Genomic DNA, 17923 nt, shown 5'->3' on the forward strand with positions numbered 1-17923 from the left:
TGGGAGCTCTGAACATGACCCTGCACCAGGCTCCTGGCTTCGAAATGGCTGTAGTTAGCTGAGCTACCATGAGCATCCCATTCAAGGTGCTCGTCTGGGGTTTTGCATAAGTGCTGCTTCGAGTGGTAGTGTTTTGTCACTCAGAAATTCCCTCCGCATCAGCAGGGATTGATTTCAAGATGTGAACTTGACTTCTTCTGCGACCTGTGGTTGACTGTGTGCTCCGTCGTGTTTCAAAGCACTACGAGAGCCGTAGAAATGCGAGGCCTCATCTCTTGCCGTTGAAATATTTTCATTCCTTCCCCTTCCTGGGTTTATTGCCTTTGAGTTGTGCTCATTCCTTTGAAGTAGGGATGAATTTTAGCCACAGAATTTTGTCTCGGGGTGTAGATCTGCACTCAAAGGAGGGAAGCATTCACTGCATTTTCTGTTCAGTCTGTTAGAGAGTCGGACCCAAGCTGTGAAATTCAGATGTAAATTCCTCCTAAGCCTAGCGACCGCCAGGCATGGTTTGATCACCCAGCTTTTAAGCTGAAGAACACCAGTGCCGGGAAGGGAAGCTCGGGAAGCATTCCTGAGAGGGAGGAGTGGCTGTTGGCCGCGATCCCCCTGCATCCGGAAAAGCAGCTGGGGTGAGATTGGCGTGCCCTGGAAAATGCCACGATCCTGCCATTGCAATGAATGGAAACGCCGCGTGGGGTTGGGCTTGCAGAGGCTGCTTCTACCTCGGTGAGATGAGTCAGTGATGGAAAAGAAATGAAAGGTTTGGCTGTAGATCGTGGGAGCCAGCTGGCGCTCTGGGAGGGGGAAAAGACCACAGGATGCCCCGTCCCCACCCAGGAGGTGTCCGAAATGAGGGGCTTTGTCCCCTCGTTTTCCTTTTTGTCTTCTGGCTAACCCCCTGGGGTGGGCAAGATCTCCACGTGGCCTCGGGGTGCTCAGGGCTCATGGAGCTGCCCTCAGCTGGTGGCTAATTGGTCGTGGCCACAGCTCCGGGCTCATTTATATCCACGAACAAGATTTCCAGGAGCCGGCCGGCTTCAGTGCCCGCTGCCGAAAAACGGAGAGGGAGAGGGGAGCAGCAAATGAGCCGTGTAGATGCTGGAAAGTGAATTAGCCTTTAAGAGCGTTTTCCATCGCGAGGCAGTAACGTGGCCATGGTAAGAGGGAGCACGATGTTGACAGCACCCCTCCAGCAATCCCTCTTATTTACTGAGGGATTGAGATGAGTTTGTTCTCTTCTGGCGGATCGAAGGCTACGGAGATCGCGCAGCCTCCTAGGGTGTATGGCAGGGCTTAATAACAAAGGATGAGGCACGTCTTCAATATTACACAAAGTTACCAGACTTAAATAATAAATGATGCAACATTAATCAAGGTGTATCTGAAGGGAGAGGGATGGACGTGGCAATCCGGTGAGCTCGGGAGCAGCTTGGCAACTGTCAACACGCCACAGAAATGAAGCCGTTTGTAATAAGCAGGTGGAGAGGATTCTCTAGGTATTTTTCCTCTTACTTTAAACAGTGTCATTTGTTCTGAGATGTCGTGTTAAATGATCAAGAGCTTCCCGGGAAAGAGACTGGAAAAGGGCGAAGACTTCTCCCGGTGAAGCCCGGGGGCTTTGTGGCTGCAGACCTGCCCGGCGGGTGGAGGACAGGAGGGAAAAATCAAGTGCGGAATGAAGCCGTGCCCTGTCTGAGACATGGAGCAGCCTTCCGCTGCCCCTTTTCTCATCTTTTTCCTCCTTCTGTTCATCCCTGCCAGCCCTGCATTGCCTTCACGTATGCACGAGGAAGGGGAGAGAAGTGGGTGAGTGTCCGGGCGTTTATCCCGTGGAGCTCGGTGCTCTTGTGGAGTGGCAAGCCCAGGCACAAAATCTCCCCTGATCATTTCCACTTAGGCAGTACAGCCTCGTGGACCTGGACGTTCATCGTCCTTTGACTTTGGCTTTGGTTTTGGGTGCCTGGCTCTCTGATTCCTTTGCAGATCTCGGCTCTAAGCCTCCCGTCTTTCCTCTCCAGTGAGGGCTCTCTTTAACCTTTCCTCTTGTCTGGAGGAAGAACATCACATTAGCCCATGCACGCAGATGGAAAATTGAATAGGATCTTTGCCCTTTTCCTTCTTCTAACGTAGCGACTCAGGGATCCCCTGTAAAGGCTGGATTTCCCTTACGAAGCACTCGGCGGCAAAAGACATACAGGGTAATTGGAAAAGTAGCCAGGTTTGAGATTAAAGTTGTTCCATCAGCTGAGACGTGTGTCGCAAGCTTCCCCTCCAGCTGATTTACATAATGCTCCTAACCATTTCGGGAGGAGCGTTGGGAATCCCATAATGCAAATAACCTCCGAGCCTATATAATCAAATGCCTTCACCTGATCCAGGATGAGTGCAGGAAGAAATTTGCCACATGTTTTACCCAGCTCAGCAATGTCTCCTCTGCAGACGGAATTGCTAACAATATTCCGACCTGTTGGAGCACAACATTGAAACGTATAGAAACAAGACCTGCAGCCACGTTCTGCAATTCAATCTCGTCTTTATTGCGGCAGTGGAGGTGTGCTGCATATTAGCGAGTATTTTTTCCCCCTGACTAACCTTGGCTAGATCTCATTACCAGTCCCTGGCTCTGCTCAGAGTCGGTCCGTGTGGGTCCTCGTCCCATCGCTTTGAAGGTGACTGTCTCCCCGTCCTGTAGTGACTTGACATCAGATCCCATAAACCTCATCCTACAAAAACCTCTAGCCCGCATTCCCACCGATGGCCAAGCAGCATCAGGGCTGGTGGGAGATGATGTACTGATGTACTCTTACTGCCTCTGGATGGCTGCAGGCTGATGGTGCTGCCCTGGCTTCCGCGCCCCCGCGCAGATTTACCCCCGCTGAGGATCTGCGCTCTCATCCTTTCTCTCTTCACTTTTATCTTCCGGAGGAGAACAATGTATCTCTCACCCTCGTGGTAGTTTCCTTTCCGTTCCTCGATTGAATTATACAGAGGGTGCACTCGAGTGATTTTTAAATCTAAATGAAAATGTAAAGAACCCTCCACCGTAGCACCAAGTCCTACAATAAGGCAAATTGTTTAACTTCTATGCACCCCCATCTGGCCCTAATTGATTCTTGTAACCCAACTGCGATTTCTAACATGTTCTAGTCAGAGAAATCTACCGGCACTAATTCAACACGGTGAGCGCTGATACGGCGCTTAATGTGACAATGAGATCAGCTTCCCCTCCGAGTACCGCCCTGCCCGGCTGGGATGCAGCTCCGGGGCAGCAAGTGATGCTGGGGCGGGCTTTTGCTGGAAAATGTGTTTCCAAGCATGGGAAAAAATACATTTTTTCTTCCTCCTCAGCTTCTTCTCTTCCCTACCCCTTCATGTACGTGCAGCTCCTTTCTGTCCCAGCGGAAATCCCCCGGGAGGAGGCTGCTCTTTAGGGAGCAAAGATAAAAAGCTTTTTAGATGAGCCTGTGTTCACCATACCCCCGCTTGTGAACCCCGGGATGTTTTGGCATTTGGAATCAGTGTGTGGCTCGGGCAGAGGTTGAATCCTGCGTCTGCGGCGGCTTCCCTGAGCCTCAGCCCTGCTGTGCACAGCGGGGATCCAGGGGCTGTCGTCCAAGGATGCTCTCACTCAGCATTACAACTTGTATCCTCTTGAGCCGTGCTATGAATAGAAGGGTGGCTTTTCTTCCTTCTTTTTTTTTTTTTTCTTTCTTTTTTTATATATTTTTTTTTCCTCCACTGTGCTAAAAATTTTAGGTTACTGCACATCCTTGGCTGCTTAATAAATGGGGTGAGAGTGTGGACCTCTGGGCCTCATCCAGCTCTTGTCTTGTGACCTGCTGGGAACAGCACGATGCCCCAGAATGAATTCAGCCAGGTCTTTGGAGCCTCAGAGGAACTGGCCATAATTCCTTTATTGCTACGTCTTTCTGGAAGTATTAATGCTTATCTCCTTGCTCTGGGCCTTGGATGTTGGCAAATTGGAAGCCGCTTGCCCCGATCATCATATATTAAACGAGAGGAGATGGGGCTGGTGTGAGTTTATGTTGGTGGGAACGTATCCACAAGGCTTTTCCAGTGGAGAGGCGATAAGTCATGGGAGAAACCCTCGTGGAGAGTGGTCTTCGCAGAGGGGAGGAGGATTTCTTGCTGCCTCCGTACAAAGGTAAAAGCAATGCCCTGGGGCACGGTGGTGCTGGGGCCGACGCTCCCCGTGCCTGGCATCAGTGCCAGGGTGGTGCTGCCGCTTCTTGGTGTCCCCTTGCTCCCCACCTCCTCTCCTCCAGGAGGCATTTCGGTGCTCCAGGGCTGCCTCCCAGGTGGCGTGGCTCATCTGGGGAGCCAGCTCCTCCTCTCCCCGTGCAGACCTTGTAACGCCGGCTCGAGTTGTTTGCTGGAGTTTTCTCTTCAGGTAACTAGGCTGAGTTTCGCAAAAGTAGGAAAAAACAGATGCCGGAATCTATGGGAGATGAGATTTACATACACAGAAGGACTAAAAAGCTTCATTTTTGTTTGTTTTTGTTCCTGTTTGTTTGCTTTCTTACTTTTCTGACTGTTTTTCACATTAAAAATTCAAGATATGTCTGTCTTCTGTTTTCTGGAAGGCTCAGAGGACATCTGGAGAACTTGTTAGGATTATGTTGTTTGAGAGATGATTTCTTTGGAGGACAGAGGATAGCTGGCTGTTTGAAACCCCACTTTGGGGGGTGGATTTTGTTGTCACCTCTCTTTTTAATGATTTTTTTTTTGGAGAAACCCTCTTGAGAGAGAAGTCCTTGTTAAACCCTGCACCTGCAAATAACAGCTCAAAAAACTTCCAATTTTTGGGGACCTCTAATGAGTCTCCCCGGGAGACAGAGCTTCATATTTCTATTTTGTCTGAGGTAATATGAAAAAAAAAAAAGAAGAGGAAAGCAAACTATCGAAAACATTTTTTCAGCTAAAAAAAAAAGAACAGGCAACCTCAAACCCTACCTTTCTGTATTCACTGCTTGTAAGTGGGAAAAAAAAGGCAGCACCCCGCTTTTTTCCATCAAGCTTCTTCTATAATGTATTAACAGAGAATTATATCCTCAGTATAGGATTATTAAAAAAGAAGAGAGATAAAAATGATAGAAATGAATCCGTATGCTATTATGCGGATGACAATAGATACACTTAAGCCTTCCAGCCCTGACCTTGGCACATGTTTCATCTCAACTCTTGGAGAGTCTGAAATTGATACCCTGACACTCACCATTAATATGAAGAACCATCAGCTTCCCCGACAAGCACGAGGGGCTGGGAAAGGGTTTTGCCAGTGCTGCGAGGGGCAGAGCAGGACCTCTTCTCTCGGTGCAAATCCCTGTATTCCCCTCTATGATTTTATTTTATTTCTGTATTTTTAGTTCAGCTCGTTATAAAAGGTTTTGTGTGAGGAGTGCAGCCAGGTGCGGGGGTCCCTTCTCCCTGCCCCTTGCCCCCAGCCTGATGGTGTTCAGGTTTGTACGAGGACAAACCTGGGCAAGTTGTGGTTGCAAACATGAGACCTTCGTGGCAATGCGAGGGGGCCTTTGCTGTGGCTGCCCCATTATTAATGGACAGCTGGGGGCAGCTAGAAAAAAGACTGTACAGGGACAAATGAGACTAAAGATGAAATTATTGTTATTTTTTAATAGTTATCAATATTGGTCTCCTGTTGATGTCGATGGGATTTCACCCCAAATCTGGAGGTGGCTGTGAACTCTCCCACTTGTGCCCACGAGGAGCGGGTCCTGGGCAGCATCCTCCTGGCCAGGACTGGGGCTCTGCCTGCCCTGTAGCCTGCACCCTACAAAGCTTCCCCGGCCTCGAGCTGCTGGACACCACCGCCAATTCCCACAGCGCGCTGTTAAATCGCGTGATGGAGGCAGAAGGTTTCCATTCTCCTTCCCTCAGACCAAGTTTGTTTAGCCCTTAAGCTACTGTGAATGCTGAGAGGGAGAAGGAGCGGCGTAATGTAGTGACATCTCTGCCGTGTTCCCGCTAATGCAGGTATCATTTGATCAGCGTGATCCTCCGCAACCTCTTGCGAGGATTAATAATAAAGAGCACTTCGCCGGAGCGAAACCTGTGGAGAAGGAGACTTTGTTAGCGGGGTGCTTGCGGGCATCTCCGGGGGAGCTTTGCCCCAGGGATGCTGCCCAGGCTGGGAGGACGCAGGGGCACCCAGGGAGGGAAGGGGAAGGCGCCGTGCCAGCTCCCCTGCCTTTGTGCAGAGGGTTGCAAAGCTCCTCGAGTCCCCCTGCACCTCTCCAGCCCTTCTGTGGGGGGATCCCTCCGTGCACCCCAGAAAGGAAGGGTTGGCCACCGCGCCTCCCCACACTTCTGGGCATCCCCGTGGGATGTTCCCCTGCTGCTAGCCAAAGGTGGCACCGGTGATGGATTTGGGGTCCTGGTGTTAGCAGGACACGCAGGGCACGCACAGGAGGACCCATCTCCAGAGACCTCGGCGTGGTGACTTGGCTGCCTCTACGCGCCACGTGTGCTCCTGTCTTTCTTTGTCTCCCTTTTTATTTATAACCTTGTTTGGCTTTTTTTTTGGTTATTATTATTATTATTATTCCTGCTGAGCCATGAAGTCGTTGAGGAAAAAAAGATACTAGGGCAAATGTGTCAGGCAAATTAAATGGGCTTGTTATAATCAGCTGCTTCTCCCATATCCTTCGCTTTCCGTGGCTCGCTCTGTCCGTGGTCCCCATGTACGCAGCGATGCTCTCCCTCCTCTCAATTTCAGTGTCAAGAACTTTATTGGCATGACAAGATATACTGTGTTGCTGGAGTTAATACAGTCTCAAGTGTGTATGTCTGAGAGAGGTTTTCACAGTAGTAATTGGGTTTTATACAGTGTGTCCAGTTCTATATTTGGCGGCCGAGGCGCGGCTATATCGGGAAGCCATTTCTGCCACCTCTGCTGGAATTATGCAGATGCTTTTCTTCCCCCCCTCACTTTTCAGAGCGAAACCTGGGTGGGTTGTGCAGCCTGCTCCGCGCCCACCCCGCTGCGTGGCCAGAGGAGGCCCCCAGGCTGAGTCCTCCAGGCAAAACCGCCTTGGTTGCCAAACTTCTGGAAGGCAGCTTTTAATTAAATGCTCGCTGCAGAGCTGCTCCTCCTTGGGTTCCCTGCGCCTCCGTAGAGCCAAAACCTATCCAACACCCCCTGTGCTCCCTGGGGAGGCTCCAGTGAGGTTCCTGGGCTGGAGCAAACCCCCCAGCACCACCACAGGGCAGAGCTGTGCCGTGGCACGTGGGCTGTTTGCAGAGCTAAGGAGCAGCCGGGACCAGGGACAGGCAGTCCACGAGACAAGGAACCTTTGGTCGGGGAGGAGATGAAAGGCGTCGGAATTGGAAATAATTTTATTTCAATTAGATTTTAATTAGTCGCTGTCTCCAAGCCTTTGGATCGGACGCCAAATAATTGAAAAGCAACAATATTTGCATGTGGCACCTCGAAGAATAGCTGCATCTGATCTGTGGCAGGGAGGCTTTGGGGAGATAATTCCCAAGGTCAGCTGCTGCTCGCTGGTGGTTCAGCGTGGGCAAGCTTCTCGCAAATAACCCGCTGTAGCCTCACGCTAATTTTACAGTAAATTAATGCCGAGCCGGCATTTGTATGGATTTAATTAGCAGGCAACACAAACTTTTATAAACCTTTTGCAGTGGCAATTTAAACCTGATTGCGAAGTTATTAAAGGCAGCCATGGCAGGCTGCTCTAGTAGTCTACAGGGACCGAGGCACCGGGGCTGCACAGCATGGCTGTGCTCCTCGCAGCGGGACGGATTTGTGCTGGGCAAACCCCACTGACTTTCTGGGGACGTGGCGGGGTCAGCAGAGGGTCTGCTGCCTGCCGGGATCGGCTTCGTCTCCTGGAGGGGCACAGCTTGGCCGTGGGGATGTTCCCCCCCGGTTGCATCCTTCTGCCCACACAGCAGAGGTGCTGGGTCTCCAATTTGCCTTCCCACTGCTCCTCTGCCCGTGTGCAGATGCGTGCTGTAGGGTTTTTACAGCAGCTACAAAGAGCCGGGAGGCGGCGTGGTGCAAAACCCCCGTAAAGGCGATGATCTCCTCTCTGCACGAGGAGGCAGCGCAGTTTACGAGTAGGTCGGTCGTGTTTGGCAGCAGCGTGTTCGTGCGGTCCCTGAAGAGGGCTGCTAGAAATCACAGGATCATGAGTTTCACAGTGCACATCTATAGCTGGTGTCACGGAGAATTAAAATAAGCAGGTTAGTAGCCTCGGTTGGGCACGTGGGTTACAGCTCCCGTAATTCAGGGTGGGCTTGGATGCCGCAGCTGAAAGCAAGGAAGAAATAAACCTTCATCAGCTGGAGGAGGCTGGAGGCTGCATTAAGGACATTAAAAATAGACATACGCTTCGGAATGATGGGGCCCAGCATGGAGCACTTTTAAAATGCCTGCAGAGTGGGGCCGTTCCTTATTTCGCAAATAATTGCATTTAAATATATGTATATAAGGGGAAATGCAGTTCTTGACAGAATGGATTTCGTTGCCAACCGGCCCGCTTAAGAAACGGGAAGGAGCAGCCTTTAATTACCAGCGCGGGCTTTGTGTGGCGATTCCAGGACACCTCCGTAATCAGCCCGAGAGATTCTGCCCTCCCTGCCTCCCCGAGCACGGGAGGACAATGGCAAGTCATTAACGAGCTGTAATGGGAAAAGCCCTATCTAACCGCTGCATTCCCTTAGCGAGGCCGGCCGGGTGGCTAGCACCCGGCGTACTTGCTCTCCCCTTGTCTCTTTGCTAATAACATTTCTGCCGGAGCCAGGAAAACACCGGCCGGGTGCTGGGGCCGCGCTTGGCTTCTGGTGCCGCGCGGTTGCGTGCCGCGCCGTATCTCGCCGGCTCTCGGGTCGCTCCACGGGCGTGCGTTTGTCTGACTTAAATGGGAGCAGAGCCTGGCCCGCCTCGGCCCCCTTCCCCGGTGGCTCCGATTAAGGATTGATTGCTGGGATTAATTTGCTGCCCGCAAGAGGTGTCCAAGGACAAGCTCCTGTGCAGCCAGGGGAAGGAAGGAGGGAGGAGCTGATGGCTTCAAAGGGAGCTTCGTGTTGGCAGCCGCCTTCCTTAGGGTGGCCGAGGGGTGCGAAACCCTTCTGGAGAGGTTTTGGTGTGGCTGGTTGTGCCTGGGCAGCTGGGGGACCCCCAGCCCCTGGTTATCCGCCTTGTGTCTGCGCAGCCTGGTTTTTGGAGATGCCGGGCTGGCGTCTTTCACGCTGATGGAGTCTGTTGGGTGTCCGGCATGTGGGTGTCTGTCACGTGGGGCTGAGATGTGCACGAGGCGAGCACCTGCGTGGCTCTGAATGTCCAGGAAGGCTGGCACCCATGGGAGACAGACACGATTAGGTCGCTCACATCCTCTGGGGAGCGATTTTTGAGGCCCCGGTCAGAAAGTGCCCACTTTGAGATGCTTTTACAGGTGCTGGTCTTTGAGAAAGCACAAAGTAGCAGGCTGCCACAGCCCAAGTCCTTCTCCTTCCTAACTCACCGATCCCTTCTGCAAACCTGAGCCCAAATCTGGAACGAGGCAAGGTGGGAAAGAGGAGAGTGCTAAAAAAGCAGGCAATGCAAGAGCAGAAGATCTGAAAGATATTTCCAGATGGATGTGGGTAGGAAAATGAGAGAGAATGCTATTTGCAGCTTGCAATTAAAATAAATCTGAGCAGGAGAGGAGATGGCAGTGCTGAGTCTGTTGATGTGTCTGATGAAGCAAAGCTGATTCACCTAGAAGTTGACACAGCTGTGTTAATGTGCCTGCAAATAGCAGCTCCTGTCTGCCTGTGATTAAGCCGCGATGGAAGGCCAGCCTGTCACCTGGGGGTGTATGAGGGCCGATGCCTCCCCTTTGACTGGAGATGTTTATTTTTTTTTTGCTGGGTTCCCACGCTCATGCCCAGCTCTGGCTGAAGGAGCAGCGGGTGCCAGGGCGGTGTTTTGGCTCCAGCTCTGCCGGCTGAGCGCGGGGCACATCAGCTCTGCCCTTTATTCACCTCCCGTCACTTTATTTTGCAGGGACACGTGCACGGAGGGACGGAGGTGGCTTTTTGAGGCCCGATTGCAGCGATTTACCTATTCGCTGCCGTGAGCACCGGGGAGGTGTCAGGCGGGGGCTAGCAGCAGATGGATGCACAAGGCACCGAGCAGCAGCGGCGTGCCGTCAGCCAACGGTGTGTGTGGGGCTTGGGGAGGAGAGGGCGGTGATGAAAACCCTCTGCCACGGGGAAAAAGGGCTCGGCTACACCCCCTGCGCGCTCTAAAAATACCCCTCGGTAATCAGGCTGCTGCTGCTGCTCCCCATTGTGCTCTCCCGTGCTGCTCATCAGTCCCTGGGGTATAAATAGCAGCTCCTGCCGGAGCCGCTCGGGCTCGTTCCGACATCCCGGTGGCTGCAGCGGTGCCGAGCTGCGGTGACACGGGTACGGGGCTGGGACACGGCCCCAGGAGCCAAGCTCTGCATGGGCACAGGCTGTCATAGGAGGAGGAGGAGGATGGGAGCAGGTACTGCTACCCTCCAGCAAGAAAGGGCGAGTGGGCGGGAGGAACACGAGGGTGGGGAAAGATAAGGTTGTGCGTGCGTGGGGGGCCCAAGTGATGCTTTTTGAAGCCTTTCTGTTGCCCAAGCTATCACTGACCTTCTGATCTGTCAGAAATTAGCTTCCCATATCCCTCCCCACCGCACATCCTTCAGCCCCCAGTGCATCCCTGCGTGGCAGAGGAGGCATGGAGCAGGGCCGGATGTTTTGTGCGATGCCAAACCCCGAGAGGAGCAGGGCTCGGGGCGAGCTCCCAGTGCTACCCGCAGGACCCGACGGCGGAAGAGGGAGATGTGATCTCAGTTTTTCCAACATGTCAGGAGTTGTTACAGAAAAGAGGCTGATCGATCGCTCTCCACGTCCACCGTGAGACAGCGCAGGGAGGAGCTGGATTAATTTGCAGCGGGGAAGATCAAGGTTAGATATTTGGGAACAGAATCTCCCTGGTGGCGAGCATCACAAAGTCCTGGGAAAGGCAGTGAGAGGTTTGTGAGCCTTGCTGCTGGGGGCTTGTAAGAGCATCGTGGGCAGATACCTGCGGAGGAGAGGATGGCTGCAGTTGGCACGATGATGGCGCACGGGACAGGGGGCTTCACGAGGTCCTTTTGTGAGTCTGTAACCGTCAGCACCCCGGCGTGGTGTTATCCCACACCGCTGGATGTGCACGCAGCAACCCAGGCTGCTGCGACACAATGCTTATTAAGCAATTACGAGGGGAAGTGGAGGGGGTGTCGTCAAACTGGCTGCTCTGCAGATTTCCTGTGCAAACTGTCTCGCTGAAACCCAAATGTCATCAGTCATCAGCAGCTGAACAGCCTCTCCGAAACCTCCAAGTGGGACGTATGCACTGGTTCATTACAGCTGTCATCCTGCTGGTGCTTGGTTTTATTTGTGGCGGTGGTGTTGTTCACAGAGAGCCTCTGCTGTGCTTTTTGGGCATGAACACTGACTCCGGGGGCTGAGCTCTGGAAAAGTTTCATCTGCTCCAAAGACAGACGCTGTGTCAGCACCCACCGCGGTTTCCTGACACCGTGCAGGGACAGCAGAGCTCCACGCAGCCTGGGCTCTCTTTGCAAGCACCTGGCAAAGGCCAGGCACCTCCGTTGCATTCTCCTTGCTTGCTGTGGCTTATTTGCGAGGTCTCAGAGGAGATGTGGGTTTGCAGAGGGCTTTGAAGCGGTCAGGAGATGAGGAAGGGACAAGCATGGGTTTGCAAAGCTGTGTCCTTACGGTAGCTCTGGCTTGGCTTTCCCCTTCCTGGTGGAGGTTTGTAGCAGACAGGGGGCCCATCCTGCCCCAAGAGCATCCCCTTGGGGGGGTGACAGCTGTGACAGTAGCTCCTCCAGTTAATCAGAGGCTTTTTGCCTGCAGGAGGGAATTTCTGGAGCCCTCGCAGGGAGCGTGGAGCACAGCATCTCCCCTACACTTGGATACCTGCCTGAGCCTTCCCCCGTGCTCTGTCCCGGGGTTAAAGCATATTCCCCACAGTAATCAGGGAGGGGATAAAGAGTGCAGCCAGGAGAGAGGAAACCTAATGGGTAGGTAATTAAAGGACATGCCAGGGGATAGATGAATGAATAGAGAGGAGGGAGGATGCGGAGGGGCTATAGAAACACATCAATACATGTATGAGAAAGGCAGAGATGGAAGAGAAGATTAATTTATGATTGTTCCTGTCTATTATTAGTCTGAGTCACAGGCTCGGAGCACAGCAGGAAAGTTTCCAACCCTGCCCCGGTGCCGTAAGGTTAACACAAGGCCAGGGGCTCCGCTGCGACCCCCAGGCTCGGAGCTGGATTAGGCTGGGGGACATCGAAGGTGGGAAGATAGGGGAGCGAGAGATAAGGGGGTGAGCAACAGGGCGGGGGGCTCCTGGCTGGGATTAGTGTGTGATGATAAGGGCTGGCTCCAGCTCGGGGTCACCAGGGAGGCGTTATACCCGGGCTGGAGGCCGTGGGGAGGCATGAACCTCTTATTTAGAGGTTAGGGGGGAGAAGACAGCACCTTGTTGCTTGTTCCAAGCCCCTCACTGCCCCAGAGGAGCTCCGGCAGCTGGTAGCAAGGGGAGCTTTCTGAAATCTCTGCGCCCCAGGGACTGCTCGTGGCCTGCGTCGGTCTGGTTCGAGCAAAAAGTTTGCATAAAGTCGGAGGGTGGGACACAGCTTGAGCCCCGAAGCCAGATTTCCAGGCAGGAGTCAGGGTCTTGCCAGAACTACACGATTCTGGGTGATAATTTCGCACAATTTAGGGGGTGATGCCCTCAGACACGAGTCCTGCTCCGGAGGCTTGATCCAAGAGGGCACGGTGCTCAGCGCTCATGCGCTGGGGAGGACGAGCATGCATCGCAGTTTGTTTATTCCCTCTTTTAATAATTGGCTGATTAAGTTGCATTTTTATTTGGTTTCAGGGGCAAGCAGATTGAGAGCTGTAATATCCACTCACACCTTGTAATTAGCAGTAATTTCTTCTCTCTCTTCCATGCGAGGCAGGTTGGGGTGGGCAGAGGCAGCCGGGGAGCGCAGGTGAGTTGGATGGGAGCACTTTGCATAGTCACGAGCCGAGGTCGAGCCTGCTCCTTGGCCGGGGCAGGACCACCAGAGAGGGAGTTACTGGTGGGGAAGGGAGAAGGGGCGAGGAACAGGGGGAAAATCCACCTTAAACCCCAGACAAAGGCGAGCCCGGCAAAGTGTCGGAGTCAGCACAACAGCGCGCGAGCCTAATTACCATAACGATGTGAAAGAGCCCAATCAGCAATCTGGGGCTAATCTTTCATGTATTACAGGTCTCTCTTTCGTAGTGCTCCACAGCTAAATGCATTTTTAATGAAGATATTCCTAGACTCGCAGATAATTTCCCACTCTTTACAAGGAGGGTATCAGAGCTCATTAAGCGGGTCGTTCTTCTTTTTATATATATATATATAGCTATGAGTGTGTATATATATGTGTGTGCATATATATATATATATATATATATCCCAGTTCTTTGGGAGGCCAACATTGGTGCCGTCGGCAGCAAAAGGAAGCCATCCCCTGCCGCAGATGGAGGGAGGGATGTTACGGCTGGCAAAGCTTGCTACCCACTTCTCCCATGGGTTTGGGTTCTCCTGCCCTCTCCACGTGGTTTGCGTGCCCCGTGGCTAACGTGGGCAGGGTGGGAATGAGAGCAAATAAAATGATGGCAGGAATGGGAACTGGGGGGCTCGAGGCAGAGCGGGGATGGGGTTGGAGCAATGTTAGCGGTGAGCAGCGGGTGCAGCCGTCACATCCCCAGCTATGTCTTTGGAGGGATGGTTCTCATATTGTTGCTCTGGTGGTCGCTTCTCCTTCTGCTTTGTAGAGTGCTGTCAGATGAAATCTGTCTGGAAATGAAAGGGGAAGCTGGGGCTGGCCTGGAGATGAGGAAAGACTTGGGAAGGCAGCGGGGTCTCTCCTGCTCCCCGTGTGCTCCCTGCGGAGGCTGCCTTTGGAGCAGCAGCCAGCTGGCTCCTGCAGGCGGAGGACACGGAGGGTTTGTTCCCAGTTATCTCTGTAGATGGGGCCCAGTCCCAAGAGGGGATGAGGATCCACGAGGCAAAATGAGGCCAGGGAAGTGCTGGAGAGAAACGGAGTGTTGATCGGCCTCATCCAGCGCCGTGCCTCCAAGAGGATGGTGCTGGGGTGGGCAGCACAGTGGTGCTCAGCTCTAACCTGCCTGACGGAAGAGCCTTTGAGCTCGAGGGAAGAAGGTGGAGCCCAGCAGTAACCCTGGGGGCTCCTTCCCCCTGGGGTTTAGCTTGTGGACCTCAGGACGGAAGGGCCTCCTTCCAGCTTGCAGTGGAAACTGGCTCCTGTTTGGCTTTCCTTATGGCCTCGCTTCTCCTTGACACTGGAATTGCAAGCAGCTTGTGTGGGTAGAGGGAGGCAAGGGGCGAACGGCTGCTGATTAAACCAGGACCAGAGAAAACGTCCCACGGAGGGTGCTGGGAACAGTCCTGGGGGAGTTGCATCCATCTCGTCCCTCCTAATCCTGTCCCAAGGAGCACCCGATGTGAAAGCAACTAAGGAGTGCAGGCAGCAAGGGGTTAAAGAGGTAGAGGAGAGAAGGTTGCAGGGATGGCAGGCACCCCCAAGGATGATTTTCTCTCCCTGCAGTGGGCCATGGATCTGTGACCAGAGTCGCTGAATCTTTTCTAACCAAGCAGGTAGGAAATGGCATCATGGAGGTGCAGGGGACAGAGAAACTGGGGTGACAGGAGGAGTGGGGAGCTGCCGGCCCCTCTCAGAGGGGTTTGGAGGGGCCAGGAGGAGCTGCCTGCTCAGTAATAGTTTTCTCAAGCCTCTTCCCTTTGACGGTCCTAAAGCCAGCCCAAGGGGCTTTAGCTGGATGTGGCTGTCCAGTTTGGGAATGCTGAGTCTCTCCTGACTTGTGCTTCGAGCCTCAGCCTGTGTTGTCTCCTGCACCATGGGCAACTCTACGTGCCCGGACCAGGTCTGGATTCGTGGCTGTGACCAGGAGATTTTTTCTCTAGGTGCTCCCACTGGGGTGGACGGGAAAATCTGCGATGGGCTGAGTATGCGCCTGATTTTGCACCTCTTCTTGCAGATGCTTCTCAAGCTGAAGTCCTCCAAACATTAGAGTTTTGCCTGGGTTGGGCTAAAAATGCATCGCGGAGCTGGTGCTTGCGATGCTGAACTGATACTGCGCGAGGAGCTGGTGTCAGTGCTGAGGGATGACCGGATAATGCATGTGCTCTGGTGGCTGCTGTAAACAGCCAGCTACTGTAGCCGGGTAGGTGTTATGGATTAATTCGGTAATTGGCCCATCCGGAGCGTCTGCTTGCGGTGTCAATTTATCTAGGTAGCCACCTAATATCTCAAAAGGAGCTTTAGGAAGACGCACGCAAATAGCCAGGAAGGGAAAACTGGAGAGGGCTCATTTAGCAGGCAGATGGAGAGGAAGGTCACGAGACGAGACGTCGGGTGGGCTGCTAAAGGGTTACTCTTAAGCGGATAGATCACGTGTAACCTGGCCTTGCACAGGGGAAAAGAGAAGTACCAGAGGTACAGCAGATTAAACAGAAGACAAAGGCGAGCGTGTGATTACAGCCTCCCCCGTCCTGCTTTTCCCTCGCCCCATGGCGGCAGCTGCATCTCTCATTTCTGCCTCTAATTTCGTCTCTGTCCTCAGCCCCCCGGCTTCTCGGCAGGGTGTTTTTAAAATATGATATGATTCTGTTGCCTTCTGTGTTTGGAGACCCATAGCAGGCACTGACCTTTCAAGTCTCTTCGTGATTAAAGTTCTTATTAATTTCCTGTGGGGCTGCAGACACTCTGAGGCAGTAAAGTGTTGGGAGTTCATTAACATGTGGGGCTTTAATTAGTCGGCAAGAAATCCGTCTCTGTCCTGATTTGACCAAGGAAAAAAGACGGGGGGAAAAAAAAAGAAAGAGAGAGAGAAAATGATGTTGAAGTAAAAATAGTGTCAGCAAATGTCTTCACAGTAGGAATAGATTTCAAGGCTCACGATGTATTTATCAGGCACTTCAGACCTGCGTGCGTCTTCCCCACGCACGCCGTCAGTGATGGCCCTTCGTCTGGAGCCGTGCTCGCAGCAGCAACTGTCCCACTGGCAGCACGTAATGCAGCAAGGGGACGGGGAGAAGGGCGTGGGGCACAAGCGAGCCCGTGCCGCAGCGCCCGTGCAGCCCGACGCTGCGAAGGGGAGCATCGGCAGTGCTCGTGCCAGGCTTCACGCTCCCAGGTGTGCATCGCCCTCGCTGGGAAACGAGGCGCAATGAGCAGTGGTGCACTGGGGTTCGACCCTTTGCCCATGCACCCTTTTCATACCACACGTGGCCTCACCGTGAGAGCAGGTCTGGAAGGAGCTGGGGGCACAACCGGGCACCGAAGCAGCCCGGGAGGAGCTCCAAACACGGTCTGCCTGCGAGCACGCCGCCCACATGTGGCCCTCCTCTTTATTTAAACCTCTGGCGGAATAATATATGTTTGATTGCCCAGTTGATCTATTTGTGACAAGTGTTAAAACACATGTGCATTGATTTTCTTTGAGGAGCGTATTTCTAAGGGTAATTTAATAGTGGTATTGAGCATAGCTTTTACTGGCCAAGGAACAGGCGGAGGGAGGAGGGGGGATTAGATGAAGAAGAGAGAGACGCTAATGGCGTTTTCGTAATGCAATTGCTTAGGTCAGTGAAAAGCTGTCACAGTTTAATGCACTTGCTTGTTGGGGATGTTATCATATACAGGATTAAGCCATTCCACCACATGAAAACAAGAGCAGCTTGTTAGCGAGGGAAGCTGTTAAAGAGCTGCTGTGGCAAAGCTATGATCCCTGCGAGAAGGGAGCTGGGAAGGTGGGCTTCTCCCGCGGCCTCTGCAGGGAGGTACTCATCCTCTGGGGCTCGCTTGTGTTTTTCAACCCTTCTCCTGGAGGAGCTGGTGCCTGGCATTTGCACAAAGGTGCCAAAAGGGTCACTGGATGATAGGAGCAGATCGCCTCGACCCTCGGTCTGAGACCCGCCGTGCCGAAATGACCGACAGTGCCAGCAACCCCGGGCTCTGTGCAGCAGCGATGCCGTCCAGCACGCAGCAGTCAGGAGGCTCCAACTCCCGCTTGCGTCGACTCTGCAGGGCTGAGAAAGCATTACAAACTTGCCTGTGCCCCCTCAAGCCGGCCGATCCAGCTCCCGACATGTACGGGGAGCTGCTCGCTGGAGCAGGATGGGAAGGCGGTGTTTTTCCCATTGCCATTTTTCATAGCGAGGTTGTATTTTAGTCTATCCCCTTGCTAGCACACAAGCTCCTCTCTACCATGTATAATATTTAGTACTCAGTCCGGTCTAGTTTGAGATGTCGAAAACAATGGAGCATCTCCTCCTTCCTCCCCAGAGATCCTAGCACAGCCGTGTAGATCTCGGCACCGAGAACTTTTTCCATATTTATACTTGACCTAAATTCTCTCTCTCTCTCAAATAGCCAGAGTTTCAGCCCTCTGGCATCTATACTTCTTCCTTAGAGTTTTCACACTTTGGATACTTACGGGTTGGAATAATATCCTACCTTTACATGTGTCTTAACCAAGCTATAAATCTCACTAGTTGACAAGGTTACTGTTATCTGGCTTCTGCCATGACCCTCTGTTAAAATACATGACATAAATTACACAGAACGGATCATACAGGCCATTTTTCCTCATACGAAGCCTGATAAATATTAATGGTCCAGTGCTGTAGCGTTGCACCGTGGTAGTAGTGGAGTCAATGAGGTTGATCCGAGGCCTGATAATTGCTGGTGGACGTGGACCCCAGGCAGGTGCCAAAGCAGAACGCTCTCTACACATGGTGCTCCTCTGG

The 17923-nt window shown here is 52.9% G+C and overlaps 1 protein-coding gene and 1 long non-coding RNA gene across 6 annotated transcripts in view; one reads left to right on the top strand and one right to left on the bottom strand.

The window, feature by feature from the left end:
• Positions 1 to 17923, top strand: part of OPCML (opioid binding protein/cell adhesion molecule like) — a 332104-nt gene that overhangs the window by 257278 nt on the left and 56903 nt on the right. The window lies entirely within an intron of this gene.
• LOC308182847 lies at positions 8209 to 17530 on the bottom strand. Its single transcript, XR_013942128.1, has 2 exons — positions 8574 to 17530; positions 8209 to 8311 (listed from the first exon to the last, which is right to left on the bottom strand). It is a non-coding gene; the product is annotated as an uncharacterized lncRNA (long non-coding RNA).

The sequence above is a fragment of the Anser brachyrhynchus genome, assembly GCF_964034855.1.
Source record: "Anser brachyrhynchus genome assembly, chromosome: 25".
Taxonomy (NCBI): Eukaryota; Metazoa; Chordata; class Aves; order Anseriformes; family Anatidae; genus Anser; species Anser brachyrhynchus.